We start from the raw sequence: 21,040 nt of genomic DNA, 5'->3' as shown, positions 1-21,040 counted from the left end.
TTTCTACAAGGTAGAAGGTACGTATAAGTGAAACTGATGCGATATATGGGGTAGACAGACGTGTGTGTCGGGGGGAGCCTCTGTCAGTCAGGTACTAGAAAGTGGTATAGCTGCGGAGCACTAAATCAGAACTTTTATAACTCTGCTCTGGTGAGGAACGTCCCTGACTGAAAAGTGTTTAGATGGTGAAGTGGCGGCAGAATCCTAGGTGGGACAGTGTGGTTTCAAGATCCCCAAGATCACAGAAAGAACGAGGGTGCCTGAGTGCAGCAGACTTCCCGAGCATTGGAGCAGGGGAATGGCTGCAATGAGCTGGCCCAGAAGTGGGCTCTCAGATCAGGACTGCTTTCCCAGCAGGGGCCCAACAAACGGCAGAACCAGCAAGACCCCTTCCCCCTCCCGCTGAACTAGCTGCAGTTGCGAGCTGCAGGATTCTGCAGGGTTTGAGACTCAAAACAGGGGCCACGTGCCTGAGACACAGCCCGGATGAGCACAGGAGTGTGGCCTTCAACCAAGGAGACGGGAGTGATTAATTGCTTTTCGCTGAGGGTGCACTGAGGAGTGGGGCCCAGAGCTTTCAGCTTACCGCCATGGTGGCCATTTTCACTCATCCTCTAAAGCCTTCAGGAAACAAAAGCCACATGGAGCAATCTGGAGCCTCTTACTTAGCCTGGCCCCCTGGCAAGGGCGGTGCAATTCCGCCTGGGGCAAAAACACCTGAGAATCAACGCCCAGAAGATCAGCAAGAACATCCAGCCAAGACCAAGTTTATCGATCTTTGAGAACTGCAAAACTCCAGCACTAGGGGAAAATAGCATAATTCTTTAGTCTTTCAATTTTAATTTTTTTCTTTCCCTTTTCAACCAATTTCTTATTTTAGCAACTCTTTAAAACATTTTTTTTAATTTTCATTTTTACAGTTACATTCTATCCTTTCATTGTGTTTAGTTTTTCTGGGTACATATATAAGTTTTTCATTCGTTACAATTTTGGGACCTAGTTTTTTAACAGACCAAAATATACACAGGATCCAGTGTATTACTCTATTTTGTTCACTTGTCTGATTATATTCTTTTTTTTTTTTTTTTTTGGTTTTGAGTCTTTTCTGATTTGTTTAGTGTATATTTCTCTGGGGTTGTTGCCATTTTCGTATTTTTATCTTTTGTTCATCTAGTCTCTGGAAAGAATGACAAGACAGAAAAACCTCAAAAAAGAGAACAAGAGGCAGTACTGACTGCTAGAGGCCTAATCGGTATGGATATAAATAAGATGTTGGAACTAGAGTTCAGAGTAAGAATTATAAAGATACTAGCTGGGCTTGAAAAAAAGCAAAGAAGACACTAGAGAATCCCTTTCTAGAGAAATAAAAGAACTAAAATCTAATCAAGTTGAAATAAAAAGGCTATTAATGAGATGCAATAAAAAATGGAGGCTCTAACTGCTAGGATAAATGAGAAAGAAGAAAAAATTAGTGATATAAAAGACAGAATGATGGAGGACAAAGAAGCTGAGAAAAAGAGAAGTAAAAAACTATTGGATCACAAGGGGAGAATTCGAGAGATAACTGCTACCATAAAGTGAAACAATATTAGAATAATTGGGATCCTAGAAAAGGAAAGAGAGAGAGGGACAGAAGATATATTGGAGAAAATTATAGGGGGAGAACTTCCTTAATCTGGGGAAGGAAACAGGCATCCAAGTCTAGGAGGCACAGAGAACTCTCCTCAAAATTAATAAAAATAGGTCAACAACCTGACATATAATGGTGAAACTTGCAAATTTCAGAGACAAAGAGAAAATCCCGAAAGCAGCTCAGGACAAGAGGTCCATAACCTACAAGGGTAGAAACATTAGACTGGCAGCCGACCTACCAACAGAGACCTGGCAGGCCAGAAAGGACTGGAATGATATATTCAGGGGGCTACATGAGAAAAACATGCAGTCAAGAATACTTTATCCAGCTAAGATATCATTCAGAATAGAGGGAGAGAGGGACACTTGGGTGGCTCAGTGGTTGAGTCTCTGCCTTTGGCTCTGGTCATGATCTGGATTCCTGGTTCAGAGTCCTGTCAGGCTTCCCGCAGGGAGCCTCTCTCTCTCTGCCTCTCCCTCTGTGTCTGTCATGAATAAATATATAAAATTTAAAAACAAAACAAAACAAAAAAACAAAAGGAGAGAGAAAAAGCTTCCAGGACAAACAGAAACTAAGAGATTCTGTGATCACCAAACTATCCCACAAGAAATATCAAAGGGATCCTTTAAGCAAAGAGAGAGCCCAAAAGAAACATAGAACAGAAAGGAACACAGAAAGTCACAGAATACAGAAACAGTGACTTTAATGGCAAGTAATACAATGGCACTAAATTCATATCTTTCAATAATTACTCTGAATGCAAATGGGCTAAATGCCTCAATCAAAAGACACAGTGTATCAGATTGGATAAAAAGCAAGACCAATCAATATGCTGTCTGCAAAACACTCATTTAGACCCAAAGACACCTCCAGATTTATTTATTTTTATTTTTTATTTTTTTAAATTTTTTAAAAAATTTTTATTCATTTATGATAGTCACAGAGAGAGAGAGAGAGAGGCAGAGACACAGGCAGAGGGAGAAGCAGGCTCCATGCACCAGGAGCCCGACGTGGGATTCGATCCCAGGTCTCCAGGATCACGCCCTGGGCCAAAGGCAGGCGCTAAACCGCTGCGCCACCCAGGGATCCCCCACCTCCAGATTTAAAGTGAGGAGGTGGAAAACCATTTATCATGCTAATGGACATCAAAAGAAAGCTGATAAGGCAATCTTTTTTATCAGACAAATCAGATTTTATTTTATTTTTTAAGATTTTATTTATTCATGAGAGACACAGAGAAAGAGGCAAAGACACAGGCAGAGGGAGAAGCAGGCTCCATGCAGGGAGCCTGACGTGGGACTGGATCCTGGGTCTCCAGAATCATGCCCTGGGCCGAAGGCAGATGCTAAACCACTGAACCACCCGGGGATCCCCAAATTAGATTTTAAACCAGACTGTAATAAGAGATGAAGAAAGACACTATATCATAATTAAAGGGTCTATCCAACAATAAGATCTAACAATTGCAAATATTTATGCCCCAAACATGGAAGTAGCCAATTATATAAGCCAGTTAATAACAAAAATAAAGAAACACAATGATAATTAATAATAAAAATAATAATAATAATATAATAATAGTAAGGGACTTTAACACTCCACTCACTACAATGAACAGATCATCTAAGCAGAAGACCAACAAAGAAAGAAAGATGGACTTCACAGATATATTTACAACATTCCATCCTAAAGTAACAGAATACACATCCTTCTCGAGTCCACATGGAACATTCTCCAGGACAGATCACATACTGGATCAAATCAGGTATCAATTGGTACCAAAAGACTGAGATCATTCCCTGCCTATTTTTGGACCACAATGCTTAGAAACTGAAACTCAATCACAGAGGAAATTTGGAAAGAGCTCAAATACATGGAGGCTAAAGAGCATCCTACTAAAGAATGAGTGGGTTAACCAGGAAATTAAGAAGAATTTTTAAAAATTCATGGAAACAAAATAAAACCACAACTGTTCAAAACCTTTGGGATGCAGCAAAGCCAGTCCTAAGAGGGAAGTATATAGCAATATAAGTCTTTCTCAAGAAACAAGAAAGGTCTCAAGTACACAACCAAACCTTATACCTAAAGCAGTTAGAGAAAGAACAGCAAATAAAGCCTAAACCTAGCAGGAGAAGAGACATAATAAAGATTAGAGCAGAAATCAATGAAATAGAAACCAAAAGAACAGTAGAACAGATCAATGAAACTAAGAGCTGGTTCTTTGAAAGAATTAATAAGATTGATTAAACTCCTGGCAAGACTTTTCTCTTTAGAGAAAGGACCCAGATAAATAAAATCATGAATGAAAGAGATCACAACCAACACCAAAGAAATACAAACCAGTTATTAAGAACATATTATGAGCAACCATATGCCAACAAATTAGGCAATTTGGAAGAAATGGATGCATTCTAAGGACATATAAACTACCAAAACTGAAACAGGAATTAACAGAAAACCTGAACAGGCCCATAACCAACAAAGAAATTGAAGCAGTAATCAGAAATCTCCCAACAAACAAGAGTCCAGGGCTGGATGGCTTCCCAGGTGAATTCTACCAAACATTTCAGGAAGAATTAATACTTATTCTTCTGAAGCTGTTCGAAAAAATAGAAATGGAAGGGAACTTCCAAACTCGTTCTATGAGGCCAGCATTATCTTGATCTCAAAACCAAAGACCCCACCAAAAAGAATTACAGACCAATTTCCTTGATGAACATGGATGCAAAAATTCTCACCAAAATACTAACCAATAGGATCCAACAGTACACTAAAAGGATTATTGACCACAACCAAGTGGGATTTATTCCTAGGCTGTAAGGGTGGTTCAACATCCACAAATGAATCAGTGTGATACACTATATTAATAAAAAGACAAAAACCATACGATCCTCTCAATAGATGCAGAAAAAGCATTTGACAAAGTACAGCCCCTTTTCTTGATTTAAACTCTTCACAGTGTAGGGATAAAGAGAACATACCTCAATATCATAAAAGTTGCATATGAAAAGCCCACAGTGAATATCATTCTCAGTGGGGAAAAATTGAAAGCTTTCCCCTAAGGTCAGGAACATGGTTGGGATGTCCACTATCACCACTGCTATTCAACATAGGACTAGAAGTCCTAGCCTCAGCAATCAGACAACAAAATGAAAGGCATCCAAATCAGCAAGGAAGTAGTCAAACTCTCACTCTTTGCAGATGACATGACATTCTATATGGAAAACTCAAAAGACTCCACTCCAAAATTGCCAGAACTCATAGAGGAATTCAGCAAAGTGGCAGGATATAAGATCAATGCACAGAAATCAGCTGCATTTCTATACACTAACAATGAGACAGAATAAAGAGAAATTAAGGAGTCGATCCCATTTACAATTGCACCCAAAACCACAAGATACCTAGGAATAAACCTATCCAAAGAGGCAGAGGACCTGTACTCAGAAAACTATAGAACATTTATGAAAGAAATTGAGGAAGACACAAAGAAATGGAGAAACACTGCATGCACATGGATTGGAAGAACAAATATTGGTAAAATGTCTATGCTATGTAGAGGGATCTATACATTCAATGTAATCAAAATACCATCAACTTATTTCACACAACTGGAAAAAATAATCCTAAAATTTGTATGGAATCAGAAAAGACCCTGAATAATCAAAGGAATGTTGAAAAAGAAAACCGAAACTGGTGGCATCACAATTTCAGACTTTAAGTTCTATTACAAAACTGTAATCATCAAGACAGTATGGTACTGGCACAAAAACAGACCCTTAGATCAACAGGACAGAAGAGAGAATCTAGAAATGTACCCTCAACTCTACGGTCAACTAATCTTCAACAAAGAAGCAAAGAATATCCAATGGAAAAAAAGACGGTCTCTTCAACAAATGGTGTTGGGAAAATTGGACAGCCACTTGAGGAAGAATGAAACCGGGCCATTTCCTCACACCATACACAAAAACAAACTTAAAATGGATGAAAGACCTGAACGTGAGACCGGAATCCATCAAAATCCTACAGGAGAATATAGGCAGCAACCTTTGTGACCTTGGCTGCAGCAACTTCTTCCTATACATGTCTCCACAGGCAAGGGAAACAAAGGCAAAAATGGACTATTGGGACTTGACATCAAGAAAAAAAGCTTTTGCACAGCAAAGTAAACAGTCAACAAAACCAAAAGAAACCAAAAGAATGAGAAAAGATATTTACAAATGACATATCAGATAAAGAGCTAGTATCCAAAATCTATAAAGAACTTACCAAACTCAACACCCAAAGAACAAATAATCCAATTAAGAAATGGGCAGAAGACATGAACAGACATTTCTCCAAAGACATATAAATGGTCAAGAAACACATGAAAAAATGCTCTCACTTGGCATCAGGGAAATACAAATCAAAACTACAATGAGATACCACTTCACACCAGTCAGAATGGCTAAAATTAACAAGTCAGGAAATGACAGAGGTTGGTGAGGATGGGAGAAAGGGGAACCCTGTACATTGTTGATGGGAATGCAAGCTGGTACAGCAACTCTGGAAAACAGTATGGAGGTTTCTCAGAAAGATGAAAATAGAGCTACCCTACCCTATGACCCAGCAATTGCACTACTGGTTATTTACCTCAAAGACACAATTGTAGTGATCCGAAGGGGCACCTGCACCCCATTGTTCAAATAGCAGCAATGTTCAAAATAGCCAAACTATGGCAAGACCCCAGATGTCCATTAGCAGATAAATGGATAAAGATGTGATGTGTGTGTGTGTATATATATACACACACACACACAACAGAATACTACTCAGCCATGAAAAAAATTGAAATCTTGCCATTTGCAATGATGTGTATAGAACCATAGGATATCATTGCTAAATGAAATAACTCAATCAGAGATATTTATCATATGATCTCACTCACATGTGGAATTTAAGAAACAAAACAGGAGATCATAGGGGAAGAGAGGAAAAAAATAAAACAATATGAAATCAGAAAGGTAAACCGTAAGAGACTCTTAATCATAGGAAATAAACTGAGGGTTGCTGGAGGGGAGGGGGGCAAGGGGATGGGGTAACTGCGTGATGGACATTAAGAAGGGCATGTGATATAATGAGCACTGGGTATTATATAAGACTGACAAATCACTAACCTCTACCTCTGAAACCAGTACAACATTATGTTAATTAACTGAATTTAAATAAAAATTTAAAAAATTAGTACACTGAATCCATCAACACATAAAAAGTATTATATAACACAACCAAGTGAGATTTATCCCAGAAATGCAAGGTTGGTTTATCATCTAAAAATCAATGAATTTGGGGTGTCTGAGTGGTTCAGTTGGTTAATCATCTGCCTTTGGGTCAGGTCATGTTCTAAGGTTCCTGCTCCATTGGGAGTCAGCTTCTCCCTGTCCCTCCACCCACTCTCAACCCTGCCCTGCTCATGTGTGCATGTGCTGTTTCTCTCTCTCTCAGGTAAATAAATAAAATCTTTTAAAAAATTAAAATCAATTAATTTATTATGCCATATCAATAAAGGACAAAACTCATATGATCATATCAATCGACAAAGCATTTGACAAAATTTGGCACCTTTTCTTAATAAAACCACAAAACAAACTAATAATATAAGGACGCTACCTCAACCTTATAAAGAGCATATACTAAAAAAAACCCATAGCTAACTTCACATTTAATGGTGACAGACTGCATGCCTTTCTCTTAAGATCAGGAATAAGACAAAGATGTCTGTTCTCATCACTTCTTATTAACACTGTACTGAAGGAGGTTCTAGTCAGGGCAATTAGGCGAGAAAATGAACTAGAATGAAACCTAGGTTGGAAAGGAAGAAGTCAAATGTTTGCAGATAATGTGATCTTGTATATAGAAAATCCTAAGGAATTCACTAAAAATCTATTATAGCTAATAAATGAGTTTGGTCAGGTTGTTTATATATTGAATATAAAAATCAAGTGTATTTCTACATGCCAGCAATGAAAATCTAAAAATGAAATTAAGAAAACAATTTGATATACACCAAAAAGAATAAAATGCTTAGAAATAATTTTAACAAAAGAAGTGTGAGATTCATACTCTGAAAATTATAAAATATTACTGAAAGAAATTAAAGAAGATTTAAATAAATGGAAAGACACCTATGCTCATGGATTGGAAGACTTAATGTTATTAAAACACTGATATTCTCCAAATTGATTTACAGATTCAACACAATTCTCTACAGAATCCCAGATGACTTCTTTTTGGAAATTGACAATCCTAAAATTCATGGAACCCAGTATAGTCAACATAGTCCAGAGAATGGAGAACAAAATTGAAGGACTCACTCTTTCCCATTTCAAAACTTACTTCAAAGCTACAGTAATCAAGATAGTGTGGAGGGGACCTGGATGGCCCAGTTGATTAAGCATCTGATTTTGGCTCAGATTGAAATCTAAGGGCCCTGGATCGAGCTCTGTGTTGGGCTCCCCACTCAGTGGGGAGTCTGCTTGTCCCTGTCCCTCTTCCTCTGCTCCTTCCCCCACTTGTGCTCTGCCTCAAATAATTTTTTTTTAAAAGATAGTGTGGTACTAGCATAGGAATAGACATATAGATCAATAGAATTTAGGGTCCAGAAATAAGCCTTCACATTAAGTCAACTGATTTCCACAAGGTGGAAAGATAATTCAATGGAGAACAAATAGTCTTTTCAATAAATGGTGCTAGGACAACCAGATATTCACATGCAAAAGAATGAAACTGGACTCCCACCTCACCCTATAATAAAAATTTAACTCCAAGTGGTTCAAAGATCTAAATGTAAGAGTTAAAAATATAAAGCTCTTAGGAAACATAAGTATAAATATCTGTGCTTTTCAATTAGGCAGTGATTGGTTAGATATGACACAAAAAGACCAAAGACAAAATAAATAAATTGAACTTCATTAAAATTAAAAACTTTTGTCCTGCAAAGGATATCCTCAATAAAGTAAAAGACAACTAGGGTATGGGGGAAATATTTGTAAATCATGTATCTATTGATAGGGATCTGTATCAAAAATACATAAAGAACTCTTAACAACTTACATTGAAAGTATAAATAACCCAATGGGCAAAAGATCTGATTAGTCATTTCTCTTAAAAACGGCCTATAAGAGAAAGGAGAGATCATGACCAACACCAAGGAAATACAAACGATTTTAAAAACATATTATGAGCAGCTATACACCAATAAATTAGGCAATCTAGAAGAAATGGACACATTTCTGGAAAGCCACAAACTCCCAAATCTGGAACTGGAAGAAATAGAAAACCTGAACAGGCCGATAACCAGGGAGGAAATTGAAGCAGTCATCAATAACCTCCCAAGACACAAAAGTCCAGGGCCAGATGGCTTCCCTGGGGAATTCTATCAAATGTTTAAAGAAGAAACCATACCTATTCTACTAAAGCTGTTTGGAAAGATAGAAAGAGATGGAATACTTCCAAACTCATTCTATGAGGCCAGCATCACTTTAATTCCAAAACCAAAGACCCCACCAAAAAGGAGAATTATAGACCAATATCCCTGATGAACATGGATGCAAAAATTCTCAACAAGATACTAGCCAATAGGATACAACAATACATTAAGAAGATTATTCACCATGACCAAGTAGGATTTATCCCCGGGATGCAAGGCTGGTTCAACACTCGTAAAACAATCAATGTGATTCATCATATCAACAAAAGAAAAAACAAGAACCATATGATCCTCTCATTAGATGCAGAGAAAGCATTTGACAAAATACAGCATCCATTTCTGATCAAAACTCTTCAGAGTGTAGGGATAAAGGGAACATTCCTCAACATCTTAAAAGCCATCTACAAAAAGCCCACAGCAAATATCATTCTCAATGGGGAAACACTGGGAGCCTTTCCCCTCAGGAACAAGATCAGGGATGTCCACTCTCACCACTGCTATTCAACATAGTACTAGAAGTCTTAGCCTCAGCAATCAGACAACAAAAAGAAATAAAAGGCATTCAAATTGGCAAAGAAGTCAAACTCTCCTTCTTCGCAGATGACATGATACTGTACATAGAAAACCCAAAAGCCTCCACCCCAAGATTGCTAGAACTCATACAGCAATTCGGCAGTGTGGCAGGATACAAAATCAATGCTCAGAAGTCAGTGGCATTTCTATACACTAACAATGAGACTGAAGAAAGAGAAATTAAGGAGTCAATCCCATTTACGATTGCACCCAAAAGCATAAGATACCTAGGAATCAACCTAACCAAAGAGGTAAAGGATCTATACCCTAAAAACTACAGAACACTTCTGAAAGAAATTAAGGAAGACACAAAGAGATGGAAAAATATTCCATGCTCATGGATTGGAAGAATTAATATTGTGAAAATGTCAATGTTACCCAGGGCAATTTACACGTTTAATGCAATCCCTATCAAAATACCATGGACTTTCTTCAGAGAGTTGGAACAAATTACTTTAAGATTTGTGTGGAATCCAGAAAAGATCCCAAATAGCCAGGGGAATATTAAAAAAGAAAACCAGAGCCGGGGGCATCACAATGCCAGATTTCAGGTTGTACTACAAAGCTGTCTGTGGTCATCAAGACAGTGTGGTACTGGCACAAAAACAGACACATAGATCAATGGAACAGAATAGAGAATCCAGAAGTGGACCCTCAACTTTATGGTCAACTAATATTCGACAAAGCAGGAAAGACTATCCACTGGAAAAAAGACAGTCTCTTCAATAAATGGTGCTGGGAAAATGGGACATCCACATGCAGAAGAATGAAACTAGACCACTCTCTTTCACCATACACAAAGATAAACTCAAAATGAATGAAAGATCTTAATGTGAGACAAGAATCCATCAAAATCCTAGAGGAGGGATCCCTGGGTGGCGCAGCAGTTTGGCGCCTGCCTTTGGCCCAGGGCGCGATCCTGGAGACCCGGGATCGAATCCCACATCGGGCTCCCTGCATGGAGCCTGCTTCTCCCTCTGCCTGTGTCTCTGCCTCTCTCTCTCTCTCTCTCCCTGTGTGACTATCATAAATAAATAAAAATTAAAAAAAAAATCCTAGAGGAGAACACAGGCAACACCCTTTTTGAACTTGGCTACAGCAACTTCTTGCAAGATACATCCATGAAGGCAAGAGAAACGAAAGCAAAAATGAACTATTGGGACTTCATCAAGATAAGAAGCTTTTGCACAGCAAAAGATACAGTCAACAAAACTCAAAGACAACCTACAGAATGGGAGAAGATATTTGCAAATGATGTATCCGATAAAGGGCTAGTTTCCAAGATCTATAAAGAACTTATTAAACTCAACAGCAAAGAAACAAACAATCCAATCATGAAATGGGCAAAAGACATGAACAGAAATCTCACAGAGGAAGACATGGACATGGCCAACAAGCACATGAGAAAATGCTCTGCATCACTTGCCATCAGGGAAATACAAATCAAAACCACAATGAGATACCACCTCACACCAGTGAGAATGGGGAAAATTAACAAAGTAGGAAACAACAAATGTTGGAGAGGATGTGGAGTAAGGGGAACCCTCCTGCACTGTTGGTGGGAATGTGAACTGGTGCAGCCACTCTGGAAAACTGTGTGGAGGGTCCTCAAAGAGTTAAAAAAAGATCTGCCCTACGACCCAGCAATTGCACTGCTGGGGATTTACCCCAAAGATACAGATACAATGAAACACCGGGACACTTGCACCCGGATGTTTATGGCAGCAATGTCCGCAATAGTCAAACTGTGGAAGGAGCCCTGGTGTCCACTGAAAGATGAATGGATAAAGAAGATGTGTTCTATGTATACAATGGAATATTACTCAGCCATTAGAAATGACAAATACCCACCATTTGCTTCGACGTGGATGGACCTGGAGGGTATTATGCTGAGTGAAATAAGTCGATCGGAGAAGGACAGACATTATATGGTCTCATTCATTTGGGGAATATAAAAAATAGTGAAAGGGAATAAAGGGGAAAGGAGAAAAAATGAGTGGGAAATACCAGAAAGGGAGACAGAACATGGGAGACTCCTAACTCCGGGAAACGAACTAGGGGTGGTGGAAGGGGCAGGGGCGGGGGTGACTGGGATACGGGCACTGAGGGGGGCACTTGATGGGATGAGCACTGGGTGTTATTCTATATGTTGGCAAACTGAAAACCAATAAAAATAAATTTATAAAAAAAGAATGGCCTATAAGCACGTGAAGATGGCTCAACATCATTAGCCAGTATGGAAATGAAAATCAAAATTATACCAAGATACTACTTCATATCCACTAGGATAGAATTCAAAATTCTATCCACTAGGAATGAATTCACAAATCTAAATGAAAAACCTAAAACTATACAATTAGAAGCAAGCACAGAAGAAAATCTTTGTGACCTTAAGTTAGGCAAAGGCTTCTTTGATCCAACAGTAACAGCATAACTGATAAACTGGACTTCATCAAAATTTATTAACTTGTGCTCTTTGAAATACATTGTTAAGAGAATGAATAGACAAATTACAGACCTGGAGAAAATAGGTGCAAAGCATATATCTGATAAAGGACTTATATTCAGCATGTATGCTTAAAAACTATCAAATTGTGATAACAGAAAAAAACACAACTCAGTTAAAACTTGGCAAAAAGCACAAACACTTCAAATAAGCCCATGAAAAAAATGTTCAACACTGTCAAACCACAAGGAGATACCATTACATAGATTGGCTAATTTTAGAAAAGTTAAAATTAAAAAGTGATGTGTTGGTGACAATGTGGAAGAACTACAACTTTCATATCCTGCTGGTGGGAATGTAAAATGACTTTACAGTTTCCTAACAAGTTAAACGTAAGCCTATCTTGATTCAGTCATTTCATTCCTAGATATTGGTCTGAGAGAAATGAAAGCATATGTCTGTACAAAGATTTGTAAACAAATACTCATAGTTTTATAGGTAATAGCCAAAAACTAGAAACAACTCAAGTGTTTACAAGTGAATGGATAAATAAACTGGTATAGCCATTCTGATACATGCATCATAATGGGTGAATCTCAGTAATTATTCTTATTGACAAACGCTCAACAACAGATTATATACTGTATGATTCCATTTATATAAAATTCCAGAAAATGTAAGCAATTTGTAGCGATAGAAAACACTATGAGTCAGTGGTTGCCTGCCCGGGAGGGGGGGGGAGGTGGTGGTGGAATAGTGGGTCAGGGAAGTGGTAACAGGAAGCAATTATAAAAGAGCACAGGAAACTTTTAGGAATGATAGATATGATCTATCATTTTGACTGTGGTGATGATTTCAAAGGTGTATACATATGTTCAAATTATCAAATTATATACTTTAAATATATATAGTTTACTGTATGTCAATGATACTTCAATGAAGCTATTTAAAAAATAAAACAAAATCAGATTTAGTTTTAGTAGTAGCACCAAAGAAACATTTTAGGAAAACTCCATTGTGTTCATTAAGACAAGCATGAAGATTTGTTGACTCCAAGTTTGAATTTAAAAACACAAAAATAAGAGGGGTACCTAGCTGGCTAAGTGAGTAGAGCATAGAACTCTTGGTTTTGGGGTCGTGAGTTTGAGTCCTACATTGGGTGTAGAGATTACTTAAAAATAAAAAATCTTGGGCAGCCCCGGTGGCGCAGCGGTTTAGCGCTGCCTGCAGCCCGGGGTGTGATCCTGGAGACCCGGGATCGAGTCCCACGTCGGGCTCCTGCATGGAGCCTGCTTCTCTCTCTGCCTGCTTCTCCCTCTGCCTGTGTCTCTGCCTGCGTCTCTATGAATAAATAAAATCTTATAAATAAATAAATAAAATAAAATAAAAAATAAAAAATCTTTAAAACAACAAAAACAAAATTAAACAACTGCTCTCTAAAAAAAGTAGAACTTATATTACTCTGAAGGTCTCATTACATCTGTTCTATTTGCATTGCGATTTTGAGACAACAGAAAAGCGCTAAGCACAGTTCATTCTATGACACTGATCCTACACATAATAATATGACTTTTAAGCAGTTTCTACTCAATCTTTTGATTCTATAATTTTATAGTACTAATTACACATATTTCATACATCATTTCCATGATACACTGCAGTGTGTCAAAATAACTTCTGCAGTAAGAGTAACCTACTACGTTTTGCAAAATACAATCCATTTGAATCTATTTATTTTAAAAGTTCTATTCTATATAGTCTTCCTAAATTTTTGTACAATTTCTTACTAAAGTTTTCAAAAAATTATAAATTTATATAATTTATATAAATTATATAAATTTATATAATTTTTAGCTCATTTTTTACATAACAAAAACAAAGTTACAAAATTATTTGGAAAACATAAGCACTGTTAGAAAAACAAATTAAGACATTACGAAGTATAAACAAATATTTATAAGGGAAGGAATTAGAACCTTTTATTTCTTCATCAATTGATGAGTTACAATGATACATGGATTTTTTTTTAACATGTTATTGAATAAATGGTTTGTAAGTCTTTAGAAATAAAAGTACTGATCACCAGAAAGTAGTACTCATTCATAACAAATGTTTAAGTACCTACTATGCGTTACGCACTGCTATGGACTGAATGCTTCTCTCCCCAGCCCCCATTCATATGTTGAAGTCCTAACCTCCAATGGGATAATATTAGGGATAAGGCTTTTGGGAGGTTAAGTAGGTCATGAGGGTGCACCCCTCCTTAATGGGATTAGTGCTTTTATGAAAGAGATCCCAGAGAGCATCATAGCCCTCTCTCAGCCATGTGAAGATACAGGTTGGCAGTCTGTAATAACCCAGAAAAGGGCCTTCACCAGAGCTCGACTATGCTGGCACTCTGATTTCAGACTAAGAGAAATAAGTTTCTATTATTCATAAGCCAGTCTACGGTACTTTGGTTTTTTTTTGTTTTTTTTTTTTTTTATTTTATTTTTTTTAATTTACGATAGTCACACACACAGAGAGAGAGAGAGAGGCAGAGACACAGGCAGAGGGAGAAGCAGGCTCCATGCACCGGGAGCCCGATGTGGGATTCGATCCCGGGTCTCCAGGATCGCGCCCTGGGCCAAAGGCAGGCGCCAAACCGCTGCGCCACCCAGGGATCCCTACAGTACTTTGTTATAGCTGTCTTAATTGATTAAGACAGTCACACTGTGTTGGGAGCTAAGAACAAGTAATACCAGATCATTTTGAGAAGTGTTTCTGGGGAAAATTATATTCAAGGTACCCAGATTTCAGCAAAACAAGTAATAGTAATATTCATGCTAACGCTATAGGTAAAACAGAAATATGTGTCAAAAGTAGCCTGTGGCACAGGAAAAACAACTACAAAAATCAAGTAGATATAACAGCTACTTAATAATTGTATAATCTTGGGCATAATACTTACCTATCTGGCTTTCATCTATAAAATGAAGTATTTGTCTAAAATGACCAAGGTCCAACCTTCCAAGATGTTTCAATTCCTTTCATTAAAGATAAACTATAAACAGACACGCACACACACACACACCCCTTATTTTTTGGAGGGCAAATTTGATTTAATGTACATGCTTTTTAATCCAGCAATTCACAATTCCACTTTTAAGATTTTTAAGACTACATACTGGGGCAGCCCGAGTGGCTCAGCGGTTTAGCGCTGCCTTCAGCCCAGGGTGTGATCCTGGGAACCCAGGGTCGAGTCCCATGTCAGGCTCCCTGCATGGAGCCTGCTGCTCTCTCTGCCTGTGTCTCTGCCTCTCTCTCTCTCTCTCTCTCTCTCTCTCTCTCTCTGGGTCTCTCATGAATAAATAAAAAATCTTTAAAAAAAAAAAAAAAAGGACTCCATACTACATAAATACTCATACTAGTGTGTAATCACATCTATGTTTACTACTGCTATATGTAACAGCAAAATAAAAGCAACTTAAAGTCTATCAAAAGGAGAAAGATTAAGTAAACTGTAGATATTTACACAATAGGGTATTCAAAAGGAATGAGTTTGACTCAGATGTTTTACACAGATAATACCTATAAAATGGTATTAACAGATTATAAACTTTTAGTTTATCTTGTCCATATAATAGGCTTGGGAGACAGATGGGCTAAATTCATACATCTGCTCTACAACTTTCTAATTCTTCATTATTCTTTAATCTCTGTAAGCTTTTCTCATCTGTTAAGTAGGAATAACTACAGTATTGCAGTATTATTTTAACAATTAGTCAATTAAAACATGACAATCATTAAGTGCTCAGTGTTAGGTGTTATTCCCCTTATGCAAAGTTTTGTTTTGTTGTTAACGGAGTCAAATGGTCTCTTCCTGCAGGACTTCTCCATTTTAGCTTTCCTACTAGAAATAATCCTAAATAGCCAATTCTTACCATGTATTAAATAGCCAATTCTTACCATTCTCTTGTCACTAATTTGAAATACCGTTTTTGTCATAAGCAAAATTTCTATGCATATGGAGGTCTATTTCTGGCTCTAAACCAGGGATTAACAAACATTTCAGGTAAAGGGCCATGTAGTGAATTATCACAACCATTCAACTCTGCCCTGGAGCACAAAAGCAGCCACAGAAAATGTGTAAATAGGGTGTCATCTGGGTGGCTCAGCAGTTGAGCTTCTGCCTTTGGTTCAGGGCATGATCCCGGGTCTGGATCGAGTACCACATCAGGCTCCCTGCGTGGAGCCTGCTTCTCCCTCTGCCTACGTCTCTGCTTCTCTGTCTCTCATGAATAAATAAATGAAAAAAAAAAAAAAGGAAATGTGTAAATGAGTGAGCATAGTTGTATTCCAATGGATACTGAAAGTTGAACTACCTATAATTAATCTCACAAAGTATTATTCTTCTTTTGTTTTGTTTTCATTTTTTGTTTGTTTTCAAGCACTTAAAAATATAAAAGCCACTCCACTCTTAGGTCACAGGTCATACTAAATATAGGTGGCCAGTCATATTTGGCAATTCATGGTCTGAATCTTTACATTTTTGTATACTTAAATTTTTTTACATTTCTAAAATTCCACAAAATAAATACACATGGGGAAAAAGTTAAATATAAGGGTATAAAGGGAAACTTCTTCCTTCTAGCCCAGAGGCCCAGGTCTCTTCACCAGTTTTCGTGTATCCTTCCAAATCTACTGCCACTATATTAAACATCCCAGCATAACATGTGGAACCATGTTATTTCACCTATAGAATAAATTTCTTAAAATGGAACTGCTAAGTCAAAGTTCCTTAAAGTTTTTATTCCAGCATGTAAATTGGTCAGTATCTAATCTATAGCTTTTCCCTTGCTCAGGTTAAGCCTTCCAAGATGGCTTTACCTATTTCCCACCTTCCCAAACAACTTTTAAAATCATGTTAAGTATTTGTTCCAGATTATAGACTTTAACTACTAAGTTCTATGAATCCTTCCTGAGCATGTCTTAGTTATCATTATTAATGCCTTGTAGCCAAGAAATAAATTATACTATTTTCTTTGGTCACTATTTCTTGATTTCCACATCTATTTTTCTTGGATTAATTTTTTACTTGAGGGACACCTGGGTGTCTCAGCGATTGAGTGTCTGCCTTTGGCTCAGGGCATGATCCTAGGGTCCTGGGATCAAGTCCCACATTCGGCTCCAGCAGGGAGCCTGCTTCTCCCTCTGTGTCTCTCATGAATAAGTAAAATCTTTGAAAAAAAATTTTTTTTTCACTTGATACAATACATCCTAGGGTATTCCTAGTGGGTGTGGGTGAAAATAACTTTGTTTTGTCCCTACTTTTTTTTTTTAAGATTTTTTTTTTTTTTTTGTTAAGAATAAGAGAGTGAGTGAGCATGGGTTGAGGCAGAGGGAGAGAGAAACTCTAGCAGATTCCTCGCTGAGCTCGGAGCCCGACATGGGGCGTGATCTCAGAACCCCAAGATCATGACCTGAACTAAAACTAAGAGTCAGAAGCTTAGTTGACTGTGCTGCCCAGAGGCCCCTATTTTGCCCCCACTTTGAATGATAGGTATAATTTCTTAGTTCAAAATATGTCTCATAAGTACTTTTTAAACACTGCTCCACTGTTATCTAACATTCCATGCTCCAGATTAGAAGTCTAAGTGCAAATCTTGTTTGCACTTATAGGTAACCATGTTTCTCTTTGGAAGCTTATGAGACTGTATATTAATTTGTCCATGAAGTTCATAACTTTCATTGGAATGTATCTTTGTGTGTCTATCGATACTCTTAAGACTCTCAGTCTAGTCTACTGTCTAGTCCATTCATAAACTCAGATACTTTGACTCAGAAATTTCCTCCTTTCCTTCCTTTCTTCTTTTGACATAGTATTTTGTTTCCATTCTACCATAAGGTAAGAATGGAAAATCTGTTATCTCTTTTGATTTGTGAGAGGGGAGAAGAAGGGAGGAGAATGGGAAACAGGGGCTGTTAGCACAACCAGAAACCCTTAACCTATGCCACATCTTTCTACAAGCCTGCTGAAAATGTATACTTACTGATCATTCCCACTACACAGATGAAATGGAGACCAAAGAGGGAAGGGCTGATTTATTAGATTTTCCAGTACTTTATCTTCTGATACATCTTTCTAGAGGCCCAAGATTCTGCCTGGATACGCCTACCCTCATGATTTTTGTGGTTATTTCTCCTTTTCTAATTTTTATTCCTAATTTCTATTCCTAATTTCTATTTCTAATTTCTATTCCATAGAACTGCTATGAGATTTTCACTGACTCTTCTGGATCTATTTTTCATGTCATAGCTATTTTTCCCCCTACTTTCTATGTTTTAATATTCAAGAACTGTTTGTTTTCAGGGCAGCCTGAATATGTTCAATAGGCATGATGCCCTCCCAAATCTGAACATACTAATAGTAATTTTAAAGTTTTCCTCTGTTTCTTACATCAACTCTATTGATTCAGGTCTATTTCTATGCATTTGTTCAGCCTGGGGCATCTCTCATATGCTACTGATTTCTGTTGTTCGTCCCCATTATAAATGTATCAGCAACTCAGCATCTGTTGGAAATCGCTGTACTCCTGCGTAAATTCACATTTGTAACAATTTTATATTTACACACAGTACTCATATAGTACTTTAGCAACAAGGTAAGTTCTTTGACTTGCAGTCCCATGATTCTTCAATCCATTTTTAGTCCTATCCTTGTGGTGTTTCGTTTCCCCTAACAACCACCAACTTGAGTAACACAGTTCTTACCTAAGTGTTATGCAATAAGCTTCAGGGATAGATCGTCACCAACTCTAACAGACTTATCTAAGAGTTAAACAAATAATGACAGTCTGGCAGAAGATTGTTACAGGTGTGCAACCAAATAAATAAATAATAATATAGTAATGAATCACTTAAGTCTTGAACTCAAAATAGTTATCCTTTTTACAGAAGTTAAAAGAAATTATACTGAAAAAGAAAGACTCTATCTTGGCTCAAACAATTTTCTGCCTACCTTATGAGAGTTATTCCACAGCTGAAGAAATGCACATAGGTGTTCACCAATAACATTTATAAGAATGTTCCTAGCATTCTTCAAAATATGTAAAAATAGAAATTGAAAACACAAATATCCATCAACAAAAGAATAGTCATATAGTCATATCAATGGAATATTGAACAGCAACTTTAAAAATGAACTTGAAACATCATGGGTGAATCTCACAAGCAATGTGCTGAGCATAAAGAAAACTAACAGATAATGACAGAAATCAGAACATTGATGGGGGTGGGCAAGAGTAAAACTCGGAAGAAGCAGAGGGAAACTCCTGGGAAATGTTCTATAAGTGTAATTTGGTGTAGCTTATGGTTACACAAGTTATTAAATATATAAAAACCCACTCAGTTGTGCAATTAAGATTTATGTACCTGATGACTTCATCTGTATTTCATACTTAAATAAAAAAGTTAAGAAAAAAAATGTAATTTCCAAACTGTCTGGAATGAAAACTATGCATATTTATGTCGATATTCAATAAATATTGGATCAGTTAACCATATTTAGCCATAGATACTGGAAACCCAACACCCTTTTTACATTTAGTCATAAGACAGCTTTAGACACATCAGGATAATAATACAAAATGAAGATTAACATTGTTAGTCATAAAACACTTGGTTTCCCACCTCCAAGTATGGACGTACTGTTTTAATACAACATTTTTATTTGTTTATTTTTTAGATTTACTTACTTACTCATGAGAGACACACAGAGAGAGGCAGAGACACAAGCAGAGGGAGAAGCAGGCTCCCTGCGGGGAGCCTGACACGGGACTCAATCCCAAGGCTCCGGATGACGCCTGGGCCTAAGGCAGATGCTCAAACACTGGGCCACTAAGGTGTCCCTTAATACAACATTGAAAGACAACATTGATTCCACCAGAAATGAAGACTCAGCTCCTGAGAATCTTCAATGAGATTAAATGTCCAGACACTGCATATAAATCTCAAGGACAGGCTGGAAGATAAAAGCTTAAGATTTATAATTGAATTTTCATCCTGCCAATAATGTCCTCACACACGCACACACTTAAAGCATCACCATCGCGTTTAGAAATGATTCCTCCGGAAGTTGTTCAGGAATAGCGCAATTTTCCAGATGAAGACTGAAAACGCAAGAGGCTCCCTGTCCTGTAGCCTCCTCGGCCGCACTGATTCCTACACAAATGTGCATCTCTGAAAGGCGCCTGCGGTCGGGCAGATACAGACAGATACGGCGAGGGGCTGCTGTCAAGAGAATACTCCGTTAACGCCAGAAGGAGGCAACAGCTGACTAGAGAGTTTGTGCACGGAGAGAAGCGGAGAGGATGGGAGTTAGATGGAAAAAGAAAGTGGTAAAAATAAAACACACCCACAGCAACGGTCCTCTGACAGCATCGTCCTCCAAAGAGAACTCAAACTGCTCCGAAAAGCTGTGACTCTTCCTGACACCGCAGCGGTCCTCCGAGGGCTTGTCCAGGAGGGGACCCCATCCGATAGGGGCCTCCCGCCCCCGTCCCAACCCCGGGGCTCGGCCGTGACGCGACGCGACGCGACCCGACCCGGACCGGGACCCGCAGCCCTCCGCCCGCGCCCGGGCGCTCGCACTGCCCGGGCCCGAGCCGCGAGAGCCGCGGACAGGCGACGCTGGGTGGGGCCGCGTACTCACCGCGCTCACCGTGGATGCAAGGCCACCACCGCCCGGCTACGCCTCCTCCCCGGCTGCAGGCAGACACCCGCGGCGCCCGGCGCGCAGGGGACACCGCCGCCTCCCAGCCCTCCGCGCTCCGCCGCGCCGACAACCGCCACTTCCGGCGCGCGTGAGGAAATGAGGCTGCCGCCGCGGCGCGCGCCCGCTCAGCCCCGCCCCCGCCCCCGCCCGGGCCCCGCCCCCGCCCAG

General features: G+C 38.6%; 1 protein-coding gene across 21 annotated transcripts in view; it reads right to left on the bottom strand.

The window, feature by feature from the left end:
• The window catches only part of CSGALNACT2 (chondroitin sulfate N-acetylgalactosaminyltransferase 2), a 66,888-nt gene that overhangs the window by 36,079 nt on the left and 9,769 nt on the right, over nucleotides 1-21,040 (bottom strand). For 19 of the 21 annotated variants that reach the window (XR_013368243.1, XR_013368244.1, XR_013368246.1 and 16 more), the window contains exon 1: nucleotides 20,810-20,955. The exons of 1 other annotated variant lie outside the window; for it this stretch is intronic. The gene's annotated coding sequence lies outside the window, so the exon portion shown is untranslated. Of the gene's footprint in view, nucleotides 1-20,809; nucleotides 20,956-21,040 lie in introns of those variants that run through there. One more of the 21 variants, XM_077878474.1, reaches the window with a different exon arrangement.

This window comes from Canis aureus, chromosome 29 (genome assembly GCF_053574225.1).
Source record: "Canis aureus isolate CA01 chromosome 29, VMU_Caureus_v.1.0, whole genome shotgun sequence".
In the NCBI taxonomy this organism is placed as follows: domain Eukaryota; kingdom Metazoa; phylum Chordata; class Mammalia; order Carnivora; family Canidae; genus Canis; species Canis aureus.
Note: the sequence above shows the minus strand (reverse complement) of the source record. Positions and strands in the feature narration are given on the sequence as shown.